Below are 6,891 nucleotides of genomic sequence, written 5' to 3' on the forward strand. Positions count from 1 at the left end.
GAGGTCCCTCGGCTTCCCAAATGCTGGGGGACCCTGTCATGACAGAATTAATAAAATCCTCATGCTTTTGCATCGGCTGTGGTGTATGAGATGGTCTTTGGGGGCGACTCCTTCTCGGTGTTTGGACGCTAGAGTCCAACAGTAACTCCAGACCCAGGGGCTCTAGCGCCCTCTTCTGGCCTCCCTGGGCACCAGGAACTCACATGGTGCATATACACACAAACAGTAAAAGCCCTACACACAGACAATAAAAAATGAATGGACCTTCAAATCTCATTCTGGTGTTAATGCATGGTCTCTTTTTACAGTGAATTCATAGCTGGGCAGTGGTGGCACACGCCTTTAATCCTAGCACTCAGGAGGCAGAGGCAGATGGATCTCTGTGAGTTTGAGGCCAGCCTGGGCTACAAGAGCTAGTTCCAGGGCAGGCTCCAAAGCTACAGATAAGCCCTGTCTTGAAAAGCCAAAATACCAAACAAACAAAAAGCAATAACAACAAATTAAAAACAATAACAAAAAAATTAAAAACAATGAATTCATGACCACCAGATGATACCAGTGTGACTTATATCAGAGTCCCCACTGTCAACTGTCATTTCTCCTGCCATTATGTTCTTAAAACATTCCACAAGAATTTTAGTCATTCCTAGTTAGTCCTGGAGCTATGCAACAACCAATGTTATTGCAATCTCTCCAGGGCACTGACCCTACCCTGGTGGCTTCTGGGCTGGACACCGTCAACTAAATCTCAGTTACTTTGGCACCCGCAGAACGTCATCTTTGCTGAAGAGGCTCTTCTGCCTCGCTGGACTGGCCTAGCTGTTTACCAAGGATAAAGAAAGCACGGTAGTGTTTTGTACCTTCAAGATAAGCCTGGCCTTTGCTTTGTAGCCTTCGGGCTGGAATGGCCGATTTAAATGGCTGGGATTACTGGGGGTGGGTGTGGTAGGCACCTGTTCCCTAAATAGCACGGCCCTTCCCCTGTAAACCCAGACACAAAAGAGATCAACTCCTGATCTCTCCCACCGTGAAGAGGGAGATGATTGATGGGCTCAGGGTTTATTTTCAACCCAAGCCCATCTACTCTGTGAACCTGAGTAAAGGTCTTAGCCTGTTTGCCCCACATTCCTGCCCTCTAGAACACAGAGACGACGTTACACTCTGCAGCTCACTCTGCTGGGATAGCCAGAGAGGAGAACGATCTTTGGGGAAAAGCCTCAGAGGAGCTGAAATGTGGGTAAATTCGAGGATTTATTACAAGAATTATAAAGAGACCTGGACTTCAGCCCAATAAAGACGTTCAGGAGTTGTAAAGTCCCTGTGGCTCTTTCTGAACGTGTGCTAGCCACACCCCAAGATAAAATCAAAACAAAACCTAGGCAACAACCTCTGTTTGTTGGCCTTTTCACCTAAGAAAACCGCCAGCCTGTTGTACGTGCTCTGATTTCCCAGGGATGCTCCTGTGTTTATTACTGACATTGGTCCTTTGCCAAGTGGCCTGTGGACCCAGCCTTTTTTGCTGGAGAAAGCGGCAGAGTGGAAGGAAATAGTGAGAGTTTGGACATCTTGAAAATTCCTGCCTTGATTAGAAAGGTTGCAGGGCAAAAAATGGTACAGAGGATCTGATGCTCTGGCTGGGTCTCTTGGGAAAGGAGTAACTACACCGGAGAGATTTTCAGTAGGAGTCTGTCTGTCATTGGCAACAGTTTCTCCTCTGGGAGTATCATCATCAGGTCTCGAGGCCATCTGTCACGAATTGGTGTACTCAAAGTTGATCGGGCTCCTGGGTCAAGCAGGTGCTGACCGTGCTAGCCAAGGCTCTGGACTGGAGACAGGCTCTGGACTGGAGAGATGGCTCTGCAATTAGGAACATGTGCTGTGCTTGCAGAGGACCAGAATTCAGTTCCCAGCACCACAGTAGGCATCCACACCACCTGTATCAGACCATGGGAATGCAGCAGCGTCTTCTGGTCTACATCAACACACATGTTCTCTCTCAATTTAGTTTTATATGTACAGATGTTTTACCTGCATGTATTTGTGCACCATTTGCATGCCTGGTGCCAATGGAGGCCAGAAGAGGGTGTCAGATCCCTAGGAACCGGAGTTACAGATGGTTGTGAACCACCAAGTAAGCAGTGAAATTTTTGCGGGGTGGGGGGCGTTTTTAAGGCAGCTGTTTTTCTGTGTAACAGCCCTGATTGTCCTGGAACTTGCGCTGTAGACCAGGCTGGCCTTGAACTCACAGAGATCCACCTGCCTCTGGGATTAAAGGCGTGTACCACCACTGTCTGACTGTAGTCAGTGCTCTTAACCTTTGAGTCATTGCTCCACAAATCTCTGGCCTCTGTGGGGCCTGCACACACTTAGTGCACATACACTCATGCAGGCAAAATACTCATAAATAAAATACATTAAAAAAAAATAACCTCTAGGAGCTGGAGAGATGGCTCAGTGGTTAAGAGCACTGGCTGCTCATTCAGAGGACCAACCATCTGTAACTCTAGGCTCCAACACCCTCACACAGATATACATAAAGGCAAAACACCAATAAGATAAAAATTAAAAGAAAACAACCTCTAGAGTAATACGTCAGCTAAACTTGTGATGGATTTATCCATTCCGGTATGCAGTAGAACAAAGCCATAGTGAACCTGGGCTCTGCAGCCACACGTCCTGCAGTCCACTCCCAGGTATTTGCCTAAGAGCAGCCAGTACACGCACAGTGCCTACAAACATTCACACATGAGTGCTCACGGTGGCATGAGTCAAAACAGCCAGAAAGTAGCAACAATTCAAATGCTCCTCCATGAATCGCTGGGCAGAACCGCTGATACACACATGCAATAGAGTACCATTGTTTTCTTGTAGGCTGCCTACAAGCAAGGTGGGTCACCAGGAACTCTACTGTAGTCACCCGCGGGTTCAGCCAGGGTCGTTGCTCTTGCCGAGTCGGCTCTAACCATCATGGTCCTACCTGATCTGGAAATACGGGCTGAAATGTGCTGTTACTGTTTCCATCACTACTCGAAAGACTTAGGCTTCAGTAAGTTTGACTAAGCGACCCGGAATGGATTATCCAAGGCTGTCTACCCAGCGACATGGTCATGTTTGTCTTTGTGCATGAAGGATATAAAAATCGAAAACCTTCAAAAACTACCATTCAGAGAAAAGAGTGAAGTAGCGGTAGATGGCTCACTATGGATGAACCTCGAAAAATATCACCGGTAGTGGGTCATGAAGGAGACCGGTCAGTAAAGGTCACCGGGTGAATGATCGCATTTGCATGGGACACCCACCCAGAGTAGATAAATCCATAAACACACAAAGTAGATCAGAGTTTGCCTAGAGCTGGTGGGGGGCGCTGGAAAAGAATGCTGAAGGTTGTTGCTCTTTTGGGTTCTCTAAACTTGGTTGTGTTGAGGGCTACACAACCTTGAATATACTGAAATCCATTGAATGATTTACTTTAAGTAGGTAATTGTTCCTCCTCCTCTTCTCTCTCCTCCACTCCTCCCTCCTCCTCTCCTCCCCATCTTCTCCTTCTCCCTCCCTCCTCTCTTCCCCCTTCCTCTTCTTCTCCTCCTCCCCTTCCTCTTTACTGGGAACCAACAACTCTAAGACCTTCTGCACCCTACGCAAAAGCTCCAAATCAGGTACCCTGGTATAGATCTACAACCCCAGCACTTAGGAGGTGGCAGGATGAGGAGACGTTCAGGTTATCTTCAGCTATATAGTGAGTGAGTTTGGAGCTGATCTGGAGTACAGAAGACCCCACCTCAGGATAAAAAATAAACTTATAAATAATAGGAAAGGTTCTCTGGTCCTGGCAGAAGCAAGGTGACAGGAGCTAATGTCACATGCACGTGCACTGCTGCCACCTTCAGAGGTCAGCACGTGGTGAACGTGATTTCCCCACCCCGGCTCAGATGACACACTACAGAGCCTGGGGCCAATGAGGTCCCCAAAACCTGTCCATTGCAGACTCAGACATCAATTCTGAGATGGAACATCTGAACTCCAGAGCATGGCTCTGCAGCACCCAGGTCATCCTAGTGACTTTGACTCAGCCATAAAATGAAGGTTCTTTTTTTTTTTTTAAAGCTACACAACTGACCACTTTTTACAAATGTATTTATGTTGCCGGGTGAGAGAGCACATGCCATGACAACATGTCTATGTGGAGGTCAGAGGGCAACCGTGGGAACTGGTTCTTTCCTTTCATCACGTGGGGTCTCAGGGATCGAACTCAGTTCGTCAGGCTTGGTTAGCAGCAGGCACCTTTACCAGCTGAACCATCTCACTGGCCCCACATTCCTCTTCCTGTTTGTTTTGACGACAGTTTTCTGGGTAGCCCAGGTTAGACTAGAACTCAAAATCTTCCTGTGCCTGCCTCCCCGGTTCTGGGACTACAGGCATGTGCCCATGCTTTATGCCAAGCAAGTGAATTTTATGGCATGTGAATAATATCTCCATAAAGGATTTTTTTAAGAGTTAAAACAATACAAATGTTTTATTTAATAGTCACAGGTCATCATGGGCCAAGTGGTGGATATTCAGGACCCAGCAGGAAGGTCAGTCAAGCGCAACCTCCGAGCCTCTATTTCTGACTCCAATAGGGTGAGCACATCTCCCTCTCGAACGGGACCTTTGACATTTTGGATGATGGAACGGCTGGTGTCATCCATAAATTCCACACGGACCTGCGTGCACTGTCCCTGCGAACCGGTCCTGCCCAGCACTTTGGTTACCCTAGCGAGCTTGATGGGCTGCACGCAACTCGTGTCCATGATGGCGGAGATCGGGCGGAGAGGGCTCCATAAAGGGTTTTTTTGCTATTGTTGTTGGTGGTGGTTTTTGTTTGGTTTGGTTTTTCGAGACGAGGTTTCTTGGTGTATTGGCTGTTCTGGAACTCCCTCTGCAGACCAGGCTGGCCTCAAATTCACAGAGATCTGGTTGCCTCTTCCTTCCAAATGCTGGGACTAAAGATGGGCGCCACCATTGCTTGGCTTCAATAAAGGTATTTTATAGACAAATGCTCAAACACACAGTCCACAAGGATGACCCTGGCCTCTGACATCACACTGCCTGCCGTGAGTCCTGTCATAGGACACACTGAATGTGCTACTTAGACTTACTCAGCTGCAGTTTTCTCATCTCTGAAATAAAGATGACAGTTATTATTTTTTTAATTTATTTATTATGTATATAGTGTTCTGGGCACCAGATCTCATTACAGATGGGTGTGAGCCATCATGTGGTTGCTAGGAATTGAACTCAGGACCTCCAGAACAGCAGTCAGTTCTCTTAACTTCTGAGCCGTCTCTCCAGCCCAAGATGACAGTTATTATGTAGAGATTTGGAACACGTGGAAGTATATGGCAAAATTCAGAATAAAGGTTAACTATGCAGAGTCAAGACATGGAATCAGTCGGGCGGTGGTGGCATACGCCTTTAATCCCAGCACTCGGGAGGCAGAGGCAGGCAGATCTCTGTGAGTTTGAGGCCAGCCTGGTCTACAAGAGCTAGTTCCAGAAAAGCTAGGTAGGACTCTTATGCAGGAAAACCCTGTCTTGAAAAACAAAACAAAACAAAAAAACATTAAAAAAAAGGCATGGAATCAACCTCATGCCCACTGACAGAGGAAGAAAATGTGTTGTGTCTACACTGGTGGGTTACTATTTCAACATAAAGAAGAATAAAATACTGTCATTTGCTACAAAATCAAAGTGGAGATATATGCTATATGCGGAAGGAAATTAAAACAAAGTTGGTCGGGATGTGGAAGAGTGATGGTTGCCGGTAGCAGAGAACAGAGGAACGCAGGGTATTGGTGTGTTTATGGACTGGATGTAGAACGTCCATCCAGTTGTTGAAACACTTGGTTGTTAGCTGTCAGAATTGTTTTGGGATGTGTTATTGTCTGTTTTTGAGACAGGGTCTGTAGCCCATATCATCCTGAAACTCACGACATGACCCAGGCTGCCCCTGAACTTGTAGCAATCCTCCTGCCTTAGTCTCCCAAGTGTTTGGATTACAGGAGGAGCCATCGTGTACATCTCATTGGCACTCTACCCAGAAAGCCCTTCACTGATGTGTTTGCTGAAGTTATATGACTGTGTGCTGGGTACCGTTCTGACGGCTTGGAAAATGGCAATCCCTAAACTGCACGGAATTTCCTGCTCATACAAAGCTTGGATCCCGTGGAGGGAAGCTGGCATCCCATGAACACACAGAAACACATGGCAAGCAGCGATAGGTATTCTGAAAACGAGAAGGTCAGCCTTAAGGAGATTGGGGGAGGGGGTGTTAGGTGGGATGTTATACGGGAAGGCGGCAGGAGTGTGGAATCACAGCGGAGCCCAGGGGGCTGTGCGTGATTGTCCTCTAAGATGACACTCCGGGTAGTGACTCCCTAAGTGATCCTCTGCTGCACTCTGTAGGGACTGCTCTGCTTCCAATGACAAGAGTGAAAACTTCCCAGGAGAGACCCTACAATACCTTGAAGCTCCTGTTTTGTTATTATGCACATGATGTTCTCAAGGGAGCCGGTACTCTGGCCTGAGGTCAGGCAGCTCTGTTGAGGGGTCAGGAGAAGGGGAATGGAGGGGGTCCTATCATCTAACTGCATTTGGCTTTTCAAACTTCAGCAAGCTTTCAGACGGGAGCTGGAGAGGAGGCTCAGCGCTAACAGCACTTGATGCTCTTATAGAAATCGCAGGTGGAAGCTGGCTGGTGGTGACGCACGCCTTTAAACCCAGCACTTGGGAGGCAGAGGCAGGAGGATCTCTTTGCGTTCGAGTCCAGCCATGTCTAAAGAGTGAGATATACAGAGAAACCCTGTCTCGAACCCTCCCTCAAAAAAACAAAAAGAAGAAGAAGAAGAAGGAG

General features: G+C 47.4%; 2 pseudogenes; one reads left to right on the top strand and one right to left on the bottom strand.

Annotated features, from left to right (window-relative positions):
* Window positions 1-3,060, top strand: part of LOC113456299 — a 9,554-nt pseudogene extending 6,494 nt beyond the window's left edge.
* A 1,496-nt stretch (window positions 3,061-4,556) lies between these two features.
* On the bottom strand, window positions 4,557-4,790 carry LOC101995931 (annotated as a pseudogene).
* Between the last annotated feature and the right edge of the window lie 2,101 nt (window positions 4,791-6,891).

This window comes from Microtus ochrogaster, chromosome 7 (genome assembly GCF_000317375.1).
Source record: "Microtus ochrogaster isolate Prairie Vole_2 chromosome 7, MicOch1.0, whole genome shotgun sequence".
Taxonomy (NCBI): Eukaryota; Metazoa; Chordata; class Mammalia; order Rodentia; family Cricetidae; genus Microtus; species Microtus ochrogaster.